Raw genomic sequence first — 24,818 nt, 5'->3', positions numbered from 1 at the left:
CTCTACCAGTTTATGGTTCTTTTCTTTTTCTTCTTACTGGGGTCCTCTGGTACTGGAATAAGGAGGAAGTGGACTGCATTGAAGTAAAGGGAGGAAAGCACATCAGAGGACTTTAACATGCATGAATCTAATGTAAAGTTCAGGTGGCTGCTTTTCTTTGCATCCCAGGGGTCATAATGCTTCACACAATGATTGTTGTCCTGTACAAATGATATATGAAACATGGAGACTTATGCTATAACAACTATAAGACCATATATTGCCATTTAAAGGCACCTTGATACATTAGTTCCCCTGTAAGGCAATCAAAGGGGTTCCGAGTGGATTATTAAATCTTCAAAATATTAGCTTAATATTATAATATGCGGTGTTATACATTGTAATTATCCACGATTAACCATAAGTGCACTGAAAGGATGGTTAATACTTTAGGGCCACAATTTTACTTTCCGTTAAAAGCAGATTTTAATGTTGAACTTGACCTCCAGATTCTCCCAAGGGACTTTTTGCTCCAACCATGAGACAGTGCAAATGTGGGACTTATTCTAGGTCCTACCATCAGCACAGCTGTGCACATAGGCTAAGAGAGTACACCAGGCATATTTTCATCTTTGTCGGGAAATAAGCCAATATGTGTGATTGGTGTAATTTGTTTCCCCTTCAGCCTACAGGATCTGTTAAAAAAGACGTATAAATAATTATATGCAAAAGCAGCCTTTACTTTAAAGTAAGCAAACTTTAAGACCTAAAACTTTGACAGTATCTCTTTAAGGAACTGTGCAAAGTTTAGGATCCAAATTTAATGGTTTTTTTTATATGAGAGAGACAAGATGGACGAGGTAATATCTTCTATTGGACCAACTTCTGTTGGTGAGAGAGACAAACTTCTGAGTTTACACAGAGCTCTTCAGATTTAAGTATGGCAATCAGAGGGCTGATTGAAAGGTTTAGGCAGAAATATTACAGTCCTGCCATGCAGGTTGAAATTCTGTAGGCAAATATATCTGATGTAGGCAGCTATATATGATGTGATTGCGGGTACGGTGGGGTGGGGGAACCAACAAAAGAAAATCATTTTTAAATTACAGTAAATGATCTATCTTCTTTAGTTAGCCTGTGTATTCAGTACCCTGGCACTGGGTGCTCATAATGAGCTGTGCATTCCTTAGAAGCCTGTAAGTGAAGTCTACCAATACGGAACACTTGATTTGATAAGGGGTTACAGCGTCCTTGGCTCCTGATTACTCTGCGCCCTGCTATAACCATCCATCATTCTAATACAAATGCCATTCTTCTAACTGTGAATCGCTGCCTTCCAAGAGCTGGCTGATTTAGTCACTGTTGTAAAAGGGAAAAGTGGCTCCTGGGGAAGAAGACGTTAAATCCATCCCAGCTGCTGTATCTCAGATGTTGGCACAGTTCCCAAAGATGCATGTGGCAATACTAAAGCATGCTCTTCACATGCGTTACCCTAGCAACTGCACATTCAAATGGCAGAGAATGGCAATGACATTCCGCAGACGTTGCAGTTATTATTAAGTCACATTGTCTTCAGGTTGTTAGTTGTAATTTTCAGCCAGATGGGGAAAAAACCTCAATGATATTCACAATGAATTGCCACCAAACCAAGGTCTTGGGGTAACCAGGACTCCTTCATTATGTGTATTTCTTTGACAAGTTGAATATTAACCTTCATTCCCTTCTGAGCCTTGTTTTCTTGCTGAAGGAACTGGAATCCGGACTATCAAGCTCTTTGGAGTGAATTAGAGACTTTAATGAGGTTCAGTTGAGGATTTAAGAAGGTGGCTGGCCTTAGCACAAGTCCAAGATCCCACTTTTGCCTCCTTGCGACTCAGAATTCATAAACTTTAAAAATGGGATCTTCAAAGACACCTGAAAGGTTTGGATGCCTGCTGCCCATTCATTTTAATGGGAAATTGCTGTCCAAAAAGCGGTCTTTAAAATTCTCAACGGAACGATTTAAAACAATGATCTCTGGTCAGATTCTTCTCTTGGCTGGGCTGCTGTGAATCTGGGGTAACTGGGATCAGAACCTGGCCTCTTTGCATTTGGTTTCATGACATTGGTTGATTTTGATAACTTTCAGCAGGACCAGCAAATATATAGTGTAAAGTTGGGTTCCATAAGGCGTTATTGTTTGCATCTTACCCTGGAGTGACAGAAATAGACTAAAGCTTTGTGTGTGTGAGAGAGAGGAAGCTGAACTAATTAAAACTAAATGTATATGATTTTAGCAGTGTCCTGGGATTGCTCTTGTATATTGGGACTAGTCTTTAGTTTGGAAAAGAGAAGACTGAGAGGGGACATAGCAGCAGTTTTCAGGTATCTAAAAGGGTGTCATCAGGAGGAGGGAGAAAACTTGTTCACCTTAGCCTCTAAGGATAGAACAAGAAGCAATGGGCTTAAACTGCAGCAAGGGAGGTTTAGGTTGGACATTAGGAAAAAGTTCCTAACTGTCAGGGTGGTTAAACACTGGAATAAACTGCCTAGGGAGGTTGTAGACATTTATCTAACCTACTCTTAAATATCTCCAGAGATGGAGATTCTATCAGGGATGGTCTAGACAGTATTTGGTCCTGCCATGAGGGCAAGGGGCTGGACTCAATGACCTCTCGAGGTCCCTTCCTGTCCTAGAATCTATGAATCTATGCTTTAAAGCCCAGAAAGGTGCTAGCAACGCTTAACCAAACATTCTTTCCTCGTTTAAAATTATCCTTTGGAATGTATGTGGATATTTTTGTTGACTATCGGTTATGAAGTGTTTGTCCTGTTCTTGACTTTAGTGGCAGTCCAAAAAAATAACCTTAATGCTAATTTAGTGTTCAGAAGCCCTGTGATGAAGTCCTCTGCCTAGACGATGGGCAGTATGTACAGCACCGTGCACATAAAGCGTGCTAAGTGCCAGTGGAAGGCTTTTCTATAGCACTTTACCATTCCTCAGAAAAGCACAGATACCGAACCTTAAGGATGCATATTTTTATTAGGGGATTGAGATCTTTCCTTTTCTGAAATTCCAGCAGGTGAGGTTTGAGAATCCAGTTTGGACCAACCTCTAGGATTTAGACTGGAAATGGAATCATGATCATTTTCAAACAAAAACAAAGAACTGGGTATGTAGTTCCTCAAACAGGTAAATGGAGATTATCTAACTTCAGGTGAAAGATGTGAAGATGGATAGTGTATTAAAATATTGAAGTCTTGCCCATGCGTACACTAATTCAAATAGGCTTGATGAAGGATTATGCTGAGTGTTAATGGCACTTGTGTCTGGCCCTGTGTACACTGTCTCTCTACTTGTAGGTCCTCTTTTTTTGCCCCTGAAAAATTGACAAATGAGTGTCTTAGAGAAAGGGTTCCAGATGAGCAAATGACTTTAGCCTCAGCCTCAGTGACATGGTGGAAAAGCAAACCAGGAGATTCCTAAAAATTATCTTAACAGTTACAAATGGAGTTTTAAAAACACCCATCAGAACAAAACACTCTAAGGCTTGCACTAGGATAGAATAATTCAGACTGTGTTTCAGGGACAGTGTATAATTTATAATTCACATCTCTGTCCTCTCATTACTGATGTTAACTACGGTAATACCCTAAACGTATATATAATGCATCAATCAAAATACAGCAATAATTAGAATCCGTAAGGGCTTTGATGCAGGGACCAGGACAAAATAGGTAATGGCTCAGCATAGATGGTACTAATAGAAGAGTAACATGATTATTACTCCTACCCAAAGAAGTTCTTGTGATTCTTTTTTAGTTAATCAAAGGACTGGTCAAAAATTGGCTGTCTGAAACTTTTTCGAACAGAAAATTGCATTTTCAAGTAGATGAACACTTCCACAGATAAGGTCTGCTTGAAAACCTTTAATTTTTCTTTGAAAATTCCAAAACCAAAAATATTCAGTCGAAAACAGAAAAAAATATTTATTTTTGTGATTTAAAAAGTTGAAACTTTCTGAAAATGTTGATTGTGCAGGAGTGCGGAGGGGGAAGGAGGGTTGTTGAAAATTTTCCACTTGGAGGAGAGAAGGGAGAACAACATTTTCTGACCCACTCTAATTGATAACCTGACCAAGTTCCACATAATTTTTCTCATGTGTGATTAGAAATTGTTGACTGTGTCCCATGAAACGTCACACAGGACTTCCATGTATCTTAGAAAGTGTGCAGGGAGAACAGGATATTCAGATGGCATCCACCCAAATAGTTCCAGGCTTTAAAACATTGTTTGTTCTCAAATGTTTCCTATCATTTCCCCCACAAGGTTTTGATTCCTTTGAATGGCGTGTTCTGAATAGAAGGTGACATTTTAATATCCATGTGAACATCTCCTTAATTTTGTTCCCCTCTCTGTGTTTCCGCTCTGCGGTTCATGGTTTTTCTTTTCTTTTTTTTTTTTTTTCTTTTTCTTTCTCTTCTTTCTACTGTTATAAGATTTCTCTACTCCAGTTTCCCCAGAAATTCTTCCAGGTCAATCATCAATGCTTTTGTTGTTGACAGTTCAGCTGATGGTTCTACTCAGAACCTTCTCCAGCCTGGATCATAATATTTTCCAACCCGAACTTTGGTCATCCCCTGTCTGGTTTAGGATTTTATATTGACACCTATCATCACAATTTTGAGTGCCTCCCAGGTTAAGTAAATTCTCATAGTAAGATTTCTAGAGCAGTGGCTTTCAACCTTTCCAGACTACTGTACCTCTTTCAGAAGTCTGATTTGTCCTGTGTACCCCCAAGTTTCACCTCACTTAAAAACTACGTGCTTACAAAATCAGATATTGAAATACAAAAGTGTCACAGCCACACTATCGCTGACAAATTGCAGACTTTCTCATTTTTGCCAATTATAAAATCAATTGGAGTATAAATACTGTACTTACATTTCAGTGTATAGTATATTGAGCAGTATAAACAAGTTATTGTCTGCATGAAATTTCAGTTTGTACTGATTTTGCTAATGCTTTTTATGTAGCAAGTTGTAAAACTAGGCAAATATCTAGATTAGTTGATTTACTCCGTGGAAGACCTCTGCATACCCCCGTGGGTACATGTAACCCTGGTTGAGAACCACAGTCCTAGAGCGTGTCTTTTGCTCTTCTAACTTCTCTGGTTATTGGAAGCCTTGGGGTTTATTTTTGGTTTCTGCTTGTGGGGAAGGGTGTTCTTGTTTGGATGGTAGTAGGGGAATAAAGTTATTGTCATGAGTGTCCATTCTGGTTATGAGGAAAAGATTTATTATACTGGATTAGTCTGATCTCTTCTCTGTCCAAAACCACCCAGAATGTCTTGTCTCTGGTTCTCGTATGCTTTATTCTGCTTTTAGTGATTTGCATTGTCCCAGAGAAGCACAGTTGTCTTAGCATTGATGATCTAAGTGTCAGCATTACCTGGGTATAAAACCTCATGCATGGAGTTGAGACAAGACCCTTACAAACACAGCTGACTAAATCCGTCATCAAACTGCCATTTAGGAGAGAGCATCTCGTATTAGCCCTGTAAATCACAGCTGACAACTGGCATCATCATAGTGGTCTGGGGAAATCACGGAGGCAGCAAAGAGTATTTGATATAATCCTCCTTTGTTTAAGATTAACATTGTGATTTGTCTGCTCCTGTTGTCAGCTAATCTCTTTGGGAATATATTCTCCAAAGAGAAGAAAAAAGGCCTGTGTTGCCTGCATGGAAGAGACAGCAGTAGCAAGCTATTACCCTTCCCTTGATGTTTTAGGGCTTCTGATTACAGGATCCCAGTGAAAAGGATGCTATTCTGGCTAGAATCGCTACCTGGGCCTGAGCTGCTGTTCCCTGAGTCTGCTCCTTGTGTTCAGAGACAGATCAGCCTGAGCAGTGACACTGATCCCTTCCCAGCATGTCAGAGTCTGACAGACGTTCTGCTGCATGTCCCGCCTCACATTCCGGCAGACACTTTAATTAGAGCATTTACTGCCAGGGGTGTGGGCTTGAGAACAGTTATGTTGACATCTTCTGCAGCCTTGGATTTTTGTTCTCTTTTTTAAAGTAACCTCAGTCGCTGAAATGCAGCAAATTGATTAATAGGCCTTTCGCTGCAGGCTCACTTGATGTATGTTGAACCACCAGAGAACTGTGTGCAGATTGTGTTCTGTATCTGACTGAACCCTGCATTAAAGACAAATTTAAAAGTGAAGGTCAAATTATGCTCTTGAGCAGACCAGTATAAACCAAGAGGAATGCCCCTGAATCTCTGTGCACCTCCCATAACATCCTTACCAGTATCCTCCATTCTGATTCCAAACAGAATCATCGGATGTGGAGTCAAAAGGGACTCTTCTTCCCCACCCCCATATGCCTACAGACACCCCATCATACACAGAATATTGGCAGGGACCCTGCTAGGGGAGTAGTGCAGGATGTAGAAGGAGATTGGGTTTTGGGTTCACACAATTATGTCAATGTGAATCCAGGAGAAATCCGTCACATTTCAAAAGCAGTGTGACCCACAATGAACGAAGCATTGTTTTAAATTACATTTTATGTTTTATTTTAGAAACAGTAAAGAAAACAATACATTTATACTTTCTTCCCCAGCAGCGCCAGTTTTGAATCTGATTAATAAGAAGCATGGTGGGAAAACACAACCATTCCAGATGGATAATGCATTAATGCTCTATGGGGAAAGGAATCCAAGGATCATGGAGAGGTTCCTGGAGATACAGCAGCAAAAACAGCCATCTTCTGAAAGGGCTTGTGTCTATTTCCAGAGACTTGTTCTTCCTAAGAATTCTCATTTTCTGTTTTGTCTGGGTTCTGTTCCTTTGTCCCTGTTGGACTAGCCCAGATGATTGGTTAGAATGTGAGCAGAGAACAATGCTCATTGTATAGAGAATCCCACCCAGACAGCCAAATGAGAACTACCTTATTCTGTTAATCCATTCTAGCAGCTGATGCTGGCTGCAGCCAAAATTCAGGCCTCAGAGGGCTACATTCAGCTGTATAAACCCTTCCCACTTCCCAATTTTAGACAGGAATCTGCTTTTCAAATTAGAGCTTGGATTCCTTCTGCAGACCGTTGCTAAGATAAGCATATTGAAGAGCACAATTCTCTGGAGTCCAGCCACAAACTCTGAGTTAGTGAAGGTCTGAAAACCGCATGTAATATTTAACACAGGCTTCTGCAACACAGAGGCTCCCAGGGAAAGGGTCCCCTATTCTTTGCAAACACCTCTCACTTTAAACCTGACAAACTCACTACACCAAAAAATATCTTCCAGGATATTTATCTATAAAGAACAACATGTAAGGTACCCATAAAAAACTAGTAACTTATATTTGTATTGAAAGTATGCTTGACGGACTTGGCATAAAAGTTCGTCACCAGGGGATAATGTTTCAGTGATAGCTCATTCAAGCAAGAGAGAGTTGTCACCCTCTCCTGGTTAGTTGGTGATGTAATGCCAGGCTCAATTGTTTAGATTTGCTCAGACCCAAGAATATTGATGGAAAACTATCAGAGATAACAGCAAGGAAGCTACCTGAAAGTAAAAAAGGAACATTACAAGAAGACAGGAGTTCGCTTTGACTATGACTAGAATCAAAAGACTGTTTCAGTATAATACCAAGGAGGGAGAGGTACTCTGGGTCCACGCACAGGAGGAAACCTCTGGTGGAGTGGGAGTGTATTCATGGAAGTCTGGATCCTGGTTCCTGTGAGAGCAGCCAGCTCTGCGACAAACTGAACTTTCAGGGGAAAAGTTACTTTATTAAAGAGGAAAGGTAACTATTCAATGTAGACCCAGGTTCATGTTTTATCATGTTTTGTACTGGAACCATTTGTTCCCATCACTCTCTTGTTTCTCATGAACTTTTCATTGTTACTTAAATAAACCTACTTTTTTGTTTTATTATAAGTGCTCACAAGAGTGGTGATTTAAGGTAAAACTAGTAACGTGGTGGCACACTGCTCCTTTGGGGGTAGAAGATCTGGGATTTCTGTTAGTAGCCAGCATGAGGGGCTGGATATCACAGGGGAACACTTCAAAGTGACTCTGCTGGGGTGCAGCTCTTGTTAACCTGCAAGGCAAAGGCAGGGCTGGCATAGCCCAGAGGAGAGTGCTTGAGTGGCTGAAAGGCTGGTGATGTTATGGAGCTAATACTCAGTCACCGCAGGCAAGATTCCCTGATGCTGCTGGCAGGGGGTAAGGAGGTGCCTCACAGTCCTCTGGGAACTGTCACAGCTTCCATTTCTGTACCTGTGAAAAGGCCCCTACATCTTCCCGGATTGCATATGGGACCTCTGCTCCTGGCTCATTAGAACTGGCTTCCCAACTTCCAGTCATGCAGCTCCTGTCATGTGTTGAATTAGAAGATACTTATGTCTGATAGTGGTAATATGCCAAACCTTGCACTGGATAGATCTCCCTGTCATCCTCCCTAACACAGAAAATGGGAATGGACAATGTAAATGGCCCCACACATACACCCTTGTGGAGAGCATAGCTCTTGGGAACTCTGGCACCGAACAGCACATACTCCTGGGCTGTTTGGTTTAAAGGATTTCCTTTTTCATTCCTGTCCTTTAGCAAAGAATTCAGATGTCCAGGTTTTGCCTTCAAAGACACAGGCAGTGCAAATAGGTGTTAAAATAACTTCAGCTTGTTCTCCTAAATTGCACAAGGAATGTTGTTTTAACAAAGGTAGAAATCAAACAGGAGGGATTAGTGAGCTCAGCTAAAGTAGTACACCCCTCCAGGAAAGGAAAAGGGAGGCCCGGCGCGTGTGTTACATTATCAATAAAGCACTTTGAGTCCAATCCTGGCCCCCATCTAAATCCATGGGAGGTTCTCCATTGCAACCAGGATTCTGCCCCTTGAGTCCCGACCGTCTTGGCAGCATGGGTGTGACAGGCTTTATGAAGATTTTTTCCACGTGTGTCAATTTTTGTGTTTGGACCAAGTGGTAGATTTTTTTTTTTAAACAAACTATTCTATCCTTAACTCTTTAATGACATTTCAACGTGCTTTTTCCTAGCATTCATACATCTATAAAATGTTACTGGAATGGAGCGACAATTCCCTCTTACATTTTGCTTTGTTCTTTTTATTTTCCCTGGGGAAAAAAAGAGCAAATGCGGGAGAAGAGATTTCCCTGGGCTATAGAGCCATCCACCTCTACGCTGATGCCTCATGCTTAAGTTGTATGTTATCGTCTGATGGTTTTGGGGACCCTGTCTGAAAAGAACTTGAGGTCTCAATCTAGTTTCTAATAGGTGTCCCCCTCACAAAAACTCGCCAGTATTGCTGGCACCCTTGTTGGTAGCCTCACCAGAGAAACCAAAGACTGAATGAACAAGAAAAATGAGCTGCTTTTGTTTCCTTAGAGGTGGTCCCTCAACATCCATCCCTCTGTGTATTTATATGGCTGCCAATAGCATGGTAGCTGAGCACTCACAAGCTCCTGTAAGGTAGAGAACTGTAATTACCCACGCTTGCAGAGGACGTCTGTCACAGAGCTGGGATGTCCCAAGTTCTAGTCCATTGCCTGAGCTACAATTCCATCCTACCTCTCACTGCCAAGATACAGAGCAGTGCTGAGGAAACTTGCATTACCACTGTCCATTCTTTACTTCTCTGTTGCTATATTCGGGAACCTTTCATGGGGTGTTTAAATTTATTTACACTTGAAGCAAGGACACTGTTTTGGAAACGGCAACCTTGTCAGCAGTGATGCATCCAAATCGTTCAGGGATGAAATGACAGGCAAACATTTGTAAATTACACATATGCTGGCCAAGCAGACAGAGCTTCAGATGCCAATATTTTTCTCATCCGTTTTGGCAGTTTTGCCAGTTAATGTTCCCCTCCTACAGATGGGATGGAGACATGTTGGGTTTTTTGTTTGTTTGTTTTGTTTTTGGTAGTCTCTGAAGAAAAGACCTCAGCGTCACCTCTAGAAAATAAACACTAGACTTTTAGGTTTCTGAATGTTTCCTTAAATGAAAAGTTTAAAATGTCAAGTTTTTGTTTAACTTTGTAATCTCTCTTAAATTAAAAACAGTTTCTCACAGAGTCAGCTTCAGTTTGTCCTGAGGCAAGGACCTAAGGTGACCAGATGTCCTGATTTTATAGGGACAGTCCCGATTTGTGGGTGTTTTCTTATATAAGCTCCTATTACCCCCTCATCCCCATCCTGATTTTTCACATTTGCTGTCTGGTCACCTTACAAGGACCTGATGAGGACGATGTAGCTATTGGGCTCAAAACAAATGCTGTAAGACTGAAAAACTGAGGCCAAGATCCTCAGCGGGTATAACTCAATATTTCTCTGACTGCTATGTTGACTCCAACTAAGGACTGAGCCCTGAACGTCTGGCTTCATTCAAGGAAAGTTGTAGGATGAATATGTTGTTTGGAAGGAAAAAGCATTGTTCTGTTGACACTTCACCAAAAGTTGCCGTGCCCTCTAGAAATGAATTGGAAGGAATGCACTGCGCATCTGAGTTTTGTGCCGTTCTTGAGTTTACTTCCATATTTAGAAGTGTAAGGGGATGGGGGAAAGCTCTGAAGTTTGAGGATTCGTGAGCCATTATTTTCTAGGCTTGCAAAACTAGTTCAAGTTTTCATACTGTTTTTCCTGTGATTTAAATGCATGTTTCCTTCTAGGGTAATTCAATTTATAAATTAAACAAATAAAGCCACATGTTTTTCTAGCTAACTGGAAGTCTTTTCTGTCCTTTGCAGATAGAAGAGCCTCTTAAAAGCTTGTTTAGCACAAGTGAGCTTCCTTTATGTGGCATCTCTCAGAGCTTTATTACCTACTCATTGCAAAGCTTTTTAAAATACTACTAATTTGCTCCTTTTGAGTTTTGGGGGCATCTGTGAAAATGCAGGTTCCGGTTAAAAGGATTCACAGCAGCAAAAATGTAATGAAAGTTGAGAACAAACTTTATTCTACATTTTCTGCATGTCAGCAAAGTTTTTTTTTCCCATTATGCATATTTGAGTTTCAAGCTAAGGTAGTTGAGTATTGTCACTTGGTAGAAATCACATGACATTTCCTCAAGATCCCTGAGCCTACTCTGTGCTGGTGCGGTAGGTCAGCCCAAACCATCTTGACTTGATCACTTATGTCTGTGTGAGAGGACGGTTTTTCCTGGGTGAGTCTGCTACAGGCCCCTTTTGAGGAAGAGGGGTTAGAATAGCCACTGGTCTGGATAGTCAGATAAGCATCCAACCTGTAGGAGACTTATCCAGAGTGAGCTCTGAATCTGTAAATATTTCCACGTTGTTAGTTTTATATCCCTTTTTCCCTATGTTGAAGCCAGTTTTATGTTTTTATATTGTGGTAGTACCCAAAGGCCCCTACATGATTAGAGTCCCATTTTGCTGGGCATCGTACAGATAGGAAACCTGGTTCCCGATTTGAAGAGCTTATGATCTAATTTCAGACAAGACACAAGTGAGCACGGCAGCAGCAGGGAAACAGAAAGGAGTTCAAGTGGCTACGCAGGTTGTTAGCTGTGTGCGTGACGTGATGATTTGACTCAACTAATTGTATTCTGTTATTTTTATTAATGTAGCATTGCAGTGTTGAGGCTCCTTCATTGAGTGTTTCGGTCTGGGGAAGACTTGTTGGTTGCATGCTGTTCTGGTGGTAACTATGTGGTTTGCGCTGTTGTTTTATGGTCCATGCAGCTCTGGAAGCAGAGCAGGAATTTCAGTTGAGGAAACACAACTGAGCTGACACCACTTGGAAAGTGTAAAATATTTCCTGTTCCTGTAAGCTATGATTCCAAAGGCACCTTGTCACACCCCATGTCTAGATTTTATGTAGCTCAACAGCAGCTGTGTTCAGCCCCTCCTTTATACATTTAAAAAAACCCAAAACCAATCAGGTGAGAGAGTAGGAGCAGCCCCTTGTTCCCTTTCGGTTTCTGTAGTGACTTTTCCCCTTAACACAACAATAATAGCAAAAAGAAACCACACAGGCACAGTAGGGTCTAAATAACCATGTTTACTACATATGTACAATGTGTAAGGCCTAGCTACATATACTCATTCTGCTCAGGTTGGATTCTAAAACCTAGAACACAGTCTGTGAGCCCTCTAGTGGCACTCACTATTTAAAGGGATGCTACCCAATTCCTGTGCACTACAGCAGGGGTCAGCAACCTTTCAGAAGTGGTGTGCCGAGTCTTAATTTATTCACTCTAATTTAAGGTTTCACATGCCAGTAATACATTTTAACATTTTAGAAGGTCTCTTTCTATAAGTCTATATTATATAACTAAACTATTGTATGTAAAGTAAACAAGGTTTTCAAAATGTTTAAGAAGCGTCATTTAAAATTAAATTAAAATGCTGATCTTACGCCGCCAGCCTGCTCAGCTCGCTGCCACCCTGGGGTTCTGTTCACCTAGGCCGGCAGCAGGCTGAGCAGAGCATGCGGCTGGGACCCCAGACCTGGGGGGTGGGGTTCAGGGGTCAGGGCAGAGGGCTGGGGGAGGGGGTTCAGGGCAGGAGGCTGCGGTGAGGGGGGATCAGGGCAGAGGGCTGGCAGTGTGTGGGGGTGCAGGGCAGAAGGCTGGGTGTGTGGGAGGGTTCAAAGGTCAGGCAGAGGGCTGGTGGTGTGTGGGGTTGCAGGGCAGAGGGCTGGGGGATCAGGGCAGAAGGCAGCGGTGGGGGGGATCAGGGCAGAGGGCTGGCAGTGTGTGGAGGTGCAGGGCAGAGGGCTGGGTGTGTTGGGGGGTTCAGGGCAGAGGGATGGGACTGTGAGGATGCAGGGCAGAAGGCTGGGTGTGTGTTGGGATGAGGGGGTTCAGGGCAGAGGGCTGGGAGGTGCAGGGCAGAAGGCTGGGTGTGTGGGGGGGTTCAAGGGTCAGAGCAAAGGGCTGGGGGGTATGAGAGGTGAAGGGCAGAATGCTGAGTGTGTGGGGGGGTCAGGGCAGAGGGCTGGGGGGTATGGGGGGTGCAGAGCAGAATGCTTAGTGTGTGGGGAGGGTCAGGGCAGAGGTATGGGGGTGTGGGGATGCAGGGCAGAATGCTGTGGGGGGGGGTCAGGGCAGAGGGCTGGGGGGTATGGGGGCTACAGGGCAGAAGGCTTAGTGTGTGTGGGGGGGAGTCAGGGCAGAGGGATGAGGCTGTGGGGATACAGGGCAGAAGGCTGGGTGTGTGTTGGGGTGGGGGGGCAGGGCAGAGGGCTGAGTGTGTGGGGGAGGTCAGGGCAGAAGGCTGGGAGAGGGGGGAGGTCAGGGATGAGGGCTGGGGTGCTCGGCTTGTAGGGGTGCTCCCAGCCCCCTGCCCTGAGTGGCTCAGGGCTGGAAGGGATATGCCCTGTTCCACCCCTTTCCCCAAGGCTCCGTCTCTACCTCTCTCTGTCTCCTCTAGGGAACTGCCTGCAGGCTGTTGCTCTTCCCCCCTCCCCCTCCCCCTCGCTAGGGCCATCAGCTGATTGGCGCAGGGACGGAGAGGGGGCGGGGCAGGAAAGCACCACTCTGGGGGAAGAAGCTGGGGAGAGGGAAGCTTAGTTGCCGCAGAACCAAGCTTCTGCCTCCTGCCCCCACAGGGAAGAGCGGTAGGCGGGGGGGGGGGGGCTGAGTGGGGCTGGGGGCCAGGACTGTGGCAGGCGGCTGCGTGCCACTCAAAATCAGCTGGTGTGCCATGTTTGGCATGCGTGCCACAGGTTGCCGACCCCTGCACTACAGTTTCCATCCATTTTATTTTATATATTAAACATATGGCCTGGCTCAACTGCTTGCTTTTTTCTCTCCAACATTTGTGGTAGCCTGCAGTAGAGAAGACAATGTTATCTGGTGTTGCTATTTAGACTGTAAGTTCTTCAGTGCAGAGACCATCTCTTAAGTGTGTATGTACAGTGCCTAGCACCTTGGGACCCCAGTCTCAGTTGGGGCCTGTACATACTGCTGTAGTACTAAAAATGCTGCTGTCTGAGACTTTATTTGAACCTTCATCCCCGTGACTGTGTGCAGGGAATAAGGGCACTGGATGTACTTGTATTTTAAAAGAGAACAGAACATTTAGCAAACCACAACATTAATAAAAACAGACATTTTCTGCTTCGTGAGAGTTAAGACATTTGTGTTGCTCTTTTCTCAGGTTTTCTACTGACATTCCTTTGGCAGTGTGGCTCCAAATGAGTAAACTGGCTAAGATCTGCTTCAGAAAGTGATTGAATTGTGTGAGGGTCAGGCTAAAAATGACTAATTTTTCCTAGGAAGTGGCCTATGTGATGGACAAGAGTGATCCAATTGTTGGTGCCATGTACTATCAACAATGATTTCAGGGTCCTTTGTGGGTTGATAATGTTTTAAGACTCCAGTTGACTGGAATGGTTGGTTCTTTTTGCACGTAATTAAGAAATTACATAGGACAATAAAGGAATTTTATCATGACCTTGAACTGTTTCCGTAGCAATTAGAGACGGGATGAGGAGGCAGTATTGGACTCCAGGGCTGGGCTGAGTTTGTGATGTCAAAAATTTATGAGCTCCTCTAGTAAGATTTCAGCTCCAAATGGGGGAGATCACAGGATATCTTTGCAGATTTGTCATCTTCACTGGTGGGAATTTTGCAAGGTTAAAAATTCTCACTAAAACTCCATCATCTTGGAGAGAAATTGTGTGATACTTTAGCCACATTCAAACTGAACACAGAAATTTGTTCAGACCTGGTTTTGGAGGATCTGACCTAGAATCAGAAACATAGGGAAGATACCATTCCAAAATTGTGACTCTAGGGAATTATGTTCTCTTCTAGGAAATTATGTGCCGAATCCTGTGAGTAATCCCACGGACATCAATAGGCATATTCATGTAAAGTTGGCAGGAGCTGTCCTTGTATTGTAGATTTCAAAATTTCTCTAGCTGTAAGTCCACTAAATTTGAAATAACACGCTGCCTTTACCAGCAGCCAGAAGGCTAATTTCTTCTTGCTAAGCATAGCACTGATATTACTGAAACACATACCGGTCGTTGCTGTCATCCTGGTCACTTCCTACTAAACTACTGGTTCTCCAAGTGGACAACTTGACACTCGTCTGTATCACCTATGTGTGCTGTATGACCCTTCCTTGGAGACGTAACTTACATGAACAAAGGGGTTGAAACACTTCATCTAATCAGAGTTCAAGTTATTCCTGATGAATCGTTACCCACAGTGTGAGTCTAATATGCAACCTCATCACTGTATCGAGTTTATTTAAACTTCTGAACATTCCGGTATTTTTAACTTGAAGTTTCTTGATAAAATGATCATTTATTGTATAGTCTTTATCTGTTTTCTGACAGCTGAGTGGTGCTGTTCTTTCCTAATCTCAGTGCTGGAGAGTAGACATACTGGTGGAGTTTTTCCCAAAGGAATTATAAGCCCTAAACTCAGAGTTCTCTTATTTACATCACACTGGGAAAATATTAGACTAAATAGATCCAACAGCTGCACCATGAGACCGTACAGCATCATACACATAATAAACAACTTATTTTTATGGCATATCTCTGCAATGAAAGCTCTTCTAGGAACCTCACAATTCAACCATACAGATAAAACTGACTAAACTTCAGCCGAGATAAAATCATGATCAAGTAAACATTCTGACAAGGCTATTCATTGGCTTATTATTCCCAATAAAGCAAAGGTTTTCAGTCAATATTTACGTCTGATTGTATCCACTTTACTCTCTGCTTCCAGCTCTAAATGGAAAACATTCCTGGGGCATGACAGTAGTCATGGGGTTTCAGTCACTTGCAGTTGGCATCAAAGTAAAAAGAAACCTCCAGGAGTGAAATAATAAGTCTGAAGAATGAGCACCTCAGGATGTCAAGTCGTGTTTCTCTTGATACTGGCACCGAGTTGCTGTGGAAAGGTCACTGCACAGCTGGGGCCTGATTCTGAACAGAAGTTGCTTACCCACAACTCCTACTACTACCAGTGGGAGAAATGGGTGTTCAGCACCTCTCAGGATCAGGCATTTGTGTCCTTTTCTTTCTTTCCCTTGCACTTTCAGGAACTTGGTAAAATGACAACAGCAATTGGCAGGGAGGGCAAGAGTGAAACATGTGAGCCCGTGTGAGAGATGAGGATGGGGGAAAGGAAGGTAAAAGGAGGGAGAGCGCATGTGAATAGCAACTCTGGCAATGACCAGGGAGGTTAATGGTTTGCTGATCAGCCTTGGGTTTTGCATACCACCTCATTAAACCTTGAGACAATACTCTAGGCAAAATCAGAGTGGTTCTCAAGGTGAGAGAAAACTGCATGCTGATTGGCTGGCTGATGAGGAAATCACAATTTACTTCTGGCTTTGAAATCTACTGTCTCTTGCAGTCAGAGAAGCTTTCTCCATTTCATCGCTTAGAACCTAAGAAACTTCCCAGGCGCTGATAATTTCTTTGTGGTTAAATGAACAACATCCTGAGCACTATTTTAAAGGTTGTCATAGAAATACAAGCTGCTGTTGATTTCCAAAGAGTGAATGAAGCACAAAGACATCATCGGTAGTTTCTCTCTGTTTATAACAGTTAGCCACAGTGATATTTGATCAGCTGAGTCATAAGCTTCTGGTACCAGAACCAGAGTTAAAGAGGATGCATGTTCTTACAGATGTTACATTTTTATAGCTGAGTGTTCAGACCCTTAGGCAAACAAGCCGTGGGATTGCTTAAACTGGTCTAGTCGGTTGCACAGATTGTCTGACATACACGTGTCACACTGATTTGATTCTGTCTGTTCTCCACTGCAAATTTGTAATTGTTCCTTAGCAACATTTTCTATAAGTTATGCTCCCTAGTTGTAAAACAGCTACAGTAGCATCAGAAACAACGCTTGCACGGTTCAAAGTGTTTATCCTCACACCGTAATATTGTGCTGTTTTAATATTGATTTGCAGTCAGAAGGGACTAGATAATGCTGTAGGTCTTCATTCTCATGGCGGCAACTTAAGCCCATGCTGGGGCAATGAATGACATGAGTCAATCACAACACAAAGACCTACCCTAGATAAATGAGGACTGGACAATGGATTCCCAGGATGGCTGTAGCCTTGAGCTACAGTTGTGGGTTCTGATGGTCCAGCAGCACTGATTACAATTCCCTATAATGTATCTGGTCTATTGATGATTAATAGCAGAAACTATTACCCTCATTTCTACATTATAACGTTTCCCAGGATGAATGTCCAGATGAAAATTTAAGGGTCTGATTCACAGCCCATTGAAATCAATGGGCAACTTAATGGAAAGACTCCATTGACTTCAACTGACTTTGGATCAAGCCCCGAAAGAGCCAACCTGTATTATCTGGTACCAAACTTATGTCTTATAAATAATATAACTGAGATTTAACTTGACCCATCCAGCCTCAGCTACCTTTGCATATGTTAAACGGTTTACCTGACTTGGTTTCAAAATGTAATGTTAAAGGTATTCTAAAACACTGAACTACACTTAACAAGCTTTTGTGTTTTAGGGTTTCTTGGTGGGGATGTCAGGGGAGAACTTGTAACCTTTTAATCCTTGTGATGTGAAGGAAGAATACTTCTAGCTACTGGTTTCTGACTACTTATGCTCTGTGGCTCAAAAAAAAAAAAAAAAAAAAAGGAAGACAGCTTTAGTTATGCAAGCGAAGTTAGAGGGGACATCCCCTGGTGTCTGGTAAAGGTGTCTGATATAATTTGTAGTGGATAGGGAAAACCAATATCTGGAGAAGAGCAAGAAGGATTTTATGTCCTCAAGGAAAGCGTGTGGGAGAAGTACTGCACGTAATAAATATTACTGTCTAGACTGAAACAAAATCCCACTGGAAGCAGGATGGGGAAAGCAGAACTTTCAGGGCTTTCTTGTGGAAGAGGGCTCCTTTACAGAGGTGGGTAAGCAATTTTTGCTCTGTGCTTTTTAATTGCACTGTGTGTGCCATGTGTTGTCATTAACGTGTGTCATAAGGAAGGGGAAAGGAGAAAAAGGACACAGCTTGTAATCTCATCAAATCTGGCAGCATTTGCAATCATATGTAACATCAGGCGCAGTGAGCCTCTCTTGTGCCTATAGCATCACTCACCTTCACGGGGGCAACATGAGCTTTCAGCCAATACAAACCATCCCTTTCATCACTTTCCACCCTGAGAATGTCTCCGAGAATACTTGACACTATTTCTGCCGGGCACTGGCCATCCAGGGACAACTACACTGGCAAAAATCAGAGTTCACTAAAATCCACCTAACTTTCCTCTTGTAAACAGCTGATTCCCATGCTGGCCATGAACAGAGCTACTAGGCTGTGTCCCGATGCCGACCCCCTGAGACCTTTCAAAATGTCAGACTGGACAAAACCTGGAGAAACCAAGCCCATAGGCCAATATGGTGCTTATTGACATAAGTGTAGAACAGCTAATTCCTCAGCCAATTAGACAAGAGTTCAGACAGCTAAACCTGGGAAGTATTTATTCCATACTAGGATGGTTCTGAATATCTCACTGTTATGAAGAATTGTGCAAGGTGATGTCCACGTTTTTTGTTTGCTTGTTTGTTTGTTTTGTTTTTCTCCCATCTTATGAAACCAGTCCAAGAATTTGGTTGCAAAGCACGTTTTCGGAAAGCAGTATAATCCAGAACTGCTAGATTGATGGCCTTCTGTTTTGGCTAACTAGGACTGGATTTAGAGCCAGTGTCTGATCTAGGAAAGTCTGACCTGTTACGTAGCTTTCAGTCCTTTTACGTAGGAGTCAGGTCCTCGGCTGATATAAATCACATTATATCCATTGATTTAATTAGGAGCTGTGCAAATTTACACCAGTTGAGGATCCAACTTAAAGTTGCTCAGATTTGAAGAACTGAGACTCATTAGAAGCTGCACAGAATTTCTCTCTCTGCATTTGCATGCATTGCAGACACATTTTGGGTTGTTCTCAAATCTTAAGATTTCAAGTGCTCCAGAAGAGATGATGGGGCATCCAAATTTTCTGCATGCCATTTTCATCTTCAAAGATTCTGCTATTTAATCAGTGCACTGAAATAATATATGCCATAATGTATTCAATTCATTAACTACCTGGGGTCAGATGGTGAACCCCTTTATTTCTATTGGTGAGAAGTTATTCACAGAGTCCCACTGATTTCACTGCTTGCATGATAAGTGTTCACCAGACTGAATAAGGGCTCCACCATCCATCCAGCCCCCAAAGTGTATAGTGTCCAAGTTGATACTTGCTTTTTGACAGAGCCATATCCTTCCAAAACCCCATAGAAAAAGCATTTTAGAAGAGAAAATGTTGGATGAGAGCCAGTCAGAAAATGGTCTGTTTTAATGTGGGAAAATGTTGACTTTTTGTCCAAAAATTAAAAGTTGAAATAGTCTTCCAAAACCCAAGAATTGTGGGCCCAAAACTTCCAGTTCCAAAAAGAACATTTTGATTTGAAAATTGTGTCATGATGACTCAAGGGAGTTGTAGTTTGGATTCCTCCTGCTCCTATACTCTTCCCTAGGCTGGCTACATCTCCCATGATGTACAAAGGTCTCCCACTCTTGCTGAGCCACAGTGGTTTATCATGAGAGGCCCTGGCCATGGTGCATCTGAGAGATGTAGTCTGGCTGGGGAACCTGCCCGATAGAGGAGAATGGGGGCATGAGGCACCAGAACTACAACTACCATGAGGCACTATTTCCACATAAAAATCTTTTTTGGTTTTGGCTAGAAGTTTTCAGATGTTCAGTTTTTCAACAAAAAGTCTAAATTTTTGGGTGTAAAACAACCACGTCCCATGAAAAATATCATTTTGTCAAAAACTCAATTTTCCATCAAAAAACTGTTCTGTGGAAATGTTTTGACCAGCCCTACTTTGGATGGATTGCAGTTCACTAGGTCATGGTTGTATCTCCTTTCTTGATTGAAGGATATTGGGATGGATACCTGGCAGGTCACTGCTGTTGATAGGTGGTGGTCTGAAAATTAGTCAACAAGGTTCTAATGGAGGAATAGCTAGCACACTAAGAGTATCATCTTTACGTGTCAGTCTACTAGAAACACAACAAAAATTGTAATAGATATACTAGAAATCTTTCTTCCTCTGAAGGAAGAAGACAGAAAGAACTAAAGGCCACAGCAGGTCAGTACTTTACTCCTCATAAAGGCAGCCTTTATCTAAAATGAATACTTGAACTATCACAGTATTTCACAGTAATGATCCAAATCACTGTGGCCTAAAATAATATAAGTATCACAGTGCTTGGGGCCAGGGGTCTAGAATACAGTATCTTTCTAGAAGAGGGCTGGAGGCTAGAGAATCTCATTGGTCTTTTTCCAGGTATACATGGCAGAAGGTTCTCAGAACCATAACTACCTCATTGTTTATTGGTGAGGTTCAATGGGAGGTCAGCCTTTCTGAAAATCAGCTGTAATCTTTCCAGCAAATGTCAGCACTCTCGATGAGAACTGCACCAGAGCTCTAAGGATCAGGAAGAAAATGGTGCCAGACAAAAAACCACACCACATTTCACAGCGTCTTTTTTTCCCCCTAACACCGATTTAGAAACCTCCCCTCTCCCCCAAAATGTGTGTTGTGGAGCCTGTGTGATGCTCAGGCTGGTGGGCCTTATGCAGCTTTAGTCATTGTTAGCCCCAAAAATAAAAACAAAAAAAGATTTATATCAAAATGTTCGTGACGCATTTAGCTGTGCAGAGTGATTTATATGAGGCAAAAAAAGTGTTGCTTAATCTCCAAATAATGCAGGCTCCTAAAGTGCAGTGCCGGATGTATGATCAACAACCCATAAAACTGGCATGCTCTTCTTCTCTTTGGATTAGCTTGCGTACTTATAGTTGGGTTTCTGTTTTTAAAAGTAGTGGGCCATGCCCTGCTCTAGTTATGGATGGGACCGAGGGGGCCAGGGTGAAGGGAGGATAGAAATTGGCCAGTGTATAAACAGCAGAATGAGAACTAGATCCTGGTCTTACATTGGGGAAACACCACTGATGTCAGTAGTTACTTCCTGATTTACACAGGGGTAAATGAGATTATGACTGGGTCCTAAATCCCGAATGAAGGTCCATCGGCGCACACTAACCTTTCCTGTAACTCACTAGTCATTTTACATTCTCAAGGCAATTACAAGCTAACAGCAAGACCTATTGCATGTGATTATTAAGACGTCTCTTTCTTCATTCCATAGGCATGGCAGCCAGGCTGCATACTGTACAAAAAGCCATCTCAGACATAACATTTTAAAAGGCTTTTTGTGACTGTTTGAGCATCTGGCACAGTTGAACTGATTCTTTTATATGAAATGTCATTGCCTTGACACCCAGCCCAAAATGGAGAAGGACTTGTAAATGTGCCAGCACAGCTGGGAGCTCTTATGGGACAGACCGTCTCCCCTACCTCTCAAACCACACAAACAGCCCAGCAACTGTGTTCTCCCCCTGCCTCCTTTTTGATGTTGTTGTTGCTGCTTAACCAGAGGGTAAGCTATAGCCGAGGGTGAACTTTCCCATCTGCACTCAATAGCAGGAAGGAGGAATTGCCACAGCTGCCACCACACCTCAGTGCCCATTGAAGTAGGCCCCGTGTGAAGAGGGGCCTGGAGGAGGGCATGACCCAAATCTGTGCTGAGCATTGTGTCTCAGACTCCCCCTGCCTTATGTAAAATGAACTGCCTGGGGCAGGTACTGCACACACTATGCAGATCTCATGGACCCAGGGTAGGCCACAGATCCCAGCTGTCTTATGAGCAGACAAAGAGGTCTCACTTTTAGATCTTTGAGGCTGGGATTTCCAAAGGACGCTTAGGGAGTTACACACCCAAACCCTACTGGAATTCAGTGGCAGTTGGGCACCTGCCGCCTTTTGAAAATCCCAGCTTCAGTCACTGCACTTGCTTTTTCTTTTTTCCTCTCCCTGAATCACTCTCCCTTATCCATCCCCACCCACTCTACCACCCTCTCTTCAGCCCCAAGTTCGCCAGCTCTGACGCACTTCCTCACAGATCAGGTCCTGCCCAGCACCAGATCTCTGTAGCCTCTCAGAATGCTTTACAGTGTAGTTTCAATGGCACTGCTGTGAGCATTGTAGTGAACTCATTAATCTTAGGGTTCGCAGAATTCAATTTTTGATCATTTTGATGGATAATATCGACATCTCTTCTTAAGCCTTTTTATCAATTATCTATTTAAATGTTTGCAGTTGTGGGATATGGGGGTGTCAGAATGGGGGGGAGTCGGACAATAACTTTTTAATGATAGGAGATGATGAGATTCAAAAAGTCAACACTTTATAACCTTAAAACATAAATTGTCACTATCACATGTCAGAATAGACATACTAAATATCCTGAAATCAAACTCTAATAATTTTTCAAGCAGAGTTTTTCTGTGAAGCCAAGGTCATAATGTTACTTTATGGCTGCTGCTAATGTTTAGACCAAGACACATTTTTACAGATGAAAGGAGCCATTTACTTAAGCTAAGCTCCTCTAAAGTCCATTACTCCTAGTAGTGTGAACCACCCGAACCACTGCCAGAGGATAACAGGTTGTCTCCTCTACCTTCCCATTCACAATTAATTACACATTTTGCAAACAACCCTCTAGACTGGAATTAGTCTCTCAATAGTGTCTAATTCTCTATTGTGATATTTTTCCACAAGTAATATCAGTCTTTCATCGTCTTTGAAGAATCCCATTACAGAGAGATGTACAAACCATTTGATGACTCGGAGTGAAACTAGTAAATCTCTGACCTTTTACCAGTTATATCTTGGGTTTTGAAAAATATGGGATTTCTCAAGAAATGTTTTCCTCGGGTGGGGGGAATCCACATACAAAATCCAACTCCCCCACCACTCAAACTCTTTTCCAGCACCTTGTGAAGTCCCAGCCTACAGTTTGTCAGTCCCAAGCAGAAGAAAACTTATAATATATACCAGCTAAAATTGTAGTTTGTGTTGTGTATCAGGTACAGTAATGAGCTCTACCATATTGACCTGCTCAGTATTCTGTGAACTTGCTTACTAGCCAGTTCATTTATTATCGTCACCATTTCACAGCTCGCCAGTTTTCAGAAAGTGCCATACCAGTTAAAGTAGGACAAAGGGGTTCAGTGAGCCACTTTCTTTCTCACAGTATCAGTGTGTGATGACATTAAATTACAGATATATCACTCAGTTATAAGAATAGGAAATGGCACAAGCAGAATCCAATTACCTGAATAAAAGTCTTGTCTGAAAATAGGGACATCATCATTTTCAGTGGACTCTCAAGCAGCTATAACCTCTTGCCTCCTTTTCAGACTCCATGCAGACTCTATACAGTTGGCAATTCTAATTCTACACATAATGCAGATATGTGTAACTGAAGAACACCAGGGAGAACTGAGTTTTCTAAGGCAGAATTATCTGAACATATAAGCAAAATACCCAAATATTTTCTTCCTGTATTATTTACAGCAATGAGGTTACAAATTGACTGAGAAGGGACAAACAGAGCATCATATATGGAAGAGGGTTTCCTGCCAATATTTTAGCCCAGATTCTGCTCACCTGCACCAGTTTTATACCAGTGTATTTCCATTGATTTCAGTGGATTTGCACCTAAATAACAGGTATGGGATCAGAAGAGGCTCCTGGGAGCCCTAAGAAACAGCATTATCAAAAGCCTGATGATCATGATAGTTGCAATATAGATATCTCTTAAAGAAAATCTGGATTAGATGGAGCAATGGTTTCCTACACTATCAATTCCTCCTGATACACTGCAAAAACAATGGGAAAAAAAGGAAACAGTATATCACTACAAATTTTTTTTCTCCTGCTGATAACAGCCCACCTTAACTGATTACTCTGATTAACTGAAAACACCCATTTTTTCATGTCCTCTGTGTATATATATCTTCCTACTGTAATTTCCACTGCATGCATCCAATGAAGTGGGTTTTAGCCCATGAAAGCTTATGCTCAAATAAATTTGTTAGTCTCTAAGGTGCCACAAGTACTCCTCGTTCTTTTTGCTGATGCAGACTAACACGGCTACCACTCTGAAACATAGGAGTTATTTGTTTGCTTCATCTAAATCCAGATACTATGGTCGTGGGTGCTATTCCAGTGTCTGTAATTAATAATAAGAAAAATATACATCACATCATTTGTTTTTGCTTAATGTTTAGCTTCAGATATTCCAAACATGCTAAATATTTTAGTAGGTAAAAATGCATCAAGCAGGCTCTTAAAAAAACAAGGAAGAAACACGGAGGCAGTGCCGATCAGCTCTTCAGCCCAGTGTTTACTTTGGGTCATAGTGGTCAGTTCCCTCTAATCATATCCACATGCTTGGCATTTTGACACAAGCTGCTTCGGGACTCTACATAAGACTATATGAGACACTTGACAAATGTCCATATAACTATCCCCTCAATAGTTTAATATGGCTATTTTTGGCAAGGAGAACAAATAAGATTAATTTCCTGTTTGGACATGTCAAATATGGGTGTGCTTAATTTCTTTCAATATATTTTTTTGGCTTCCTAAAGAGACAACAACAAAAATGTTTGGACTATTTTGTTCCTGAGAACAAATCCACCCCATGTTAATTATGCCAATGACAACATTTCAACAGGAAAAACAAACTAGAAAATATTACTGACCGTGTTACTTAGAAGTCTAGCAAAAGATAATCTAGAGATTTATCCTCATTGGGTTTGGAATGTTTACCACCATTGCAAAGAAAAGGCCAGGTGGTCTAAATTGTAGCAAGAAGCTGAAGTTCCTGCCCTCAGTTCCTGTGCTAAAGCTCCTGTACATTCTGGCTAAACATAATGAATCTGTCAA

At 42.2% G+C, this 24,818-nt stretch overlaps 1 protein-coding gene and 1 long non-coding RNA gene across 4 annotated transcripts in view; both read left to right on the top strand.

The window, feature by feature from the left end:
* The window catches only part of CAPN6 (calpain 6), an 83,897-nt gene that overhangs the window by 19,218 nt on the left and 39,861 nt on the right, over positions 1-24,818 (top strand). The gene's annotated exons all lie outside the window — the stretch shown is intronic.
* LOC123377488 lies at positions 1,542-7,885 on the top strand. The gene is made up of 3 exons (XR_006582229.1): positions 1,542-1,900; positions 3,039-3,151; positions 7,475-7,885. It is a non-coding gene; the product is annotated as an uncharacterized LOC123377488 (long non-coding RNA).

This window comes from Mauremys mutica, chromosome 9 (assembly GCF_020497125.1).
Source record: "Mauremys mutica isolate MM-2020 ecotype Southern chromosome 9, ASM2049712v1, whole genome shotgun sequence".
Classification (NCBI taxonomy): Eukaryota; Metazoa; Chordata; order Testudines; family Geoemydidae; genus Mauremys; species Mauremys mutica.
Note: the sequence above shows the minus strand (reverse complement) of the source record. Positions and strands in the feature narration are given on the sequence as shown.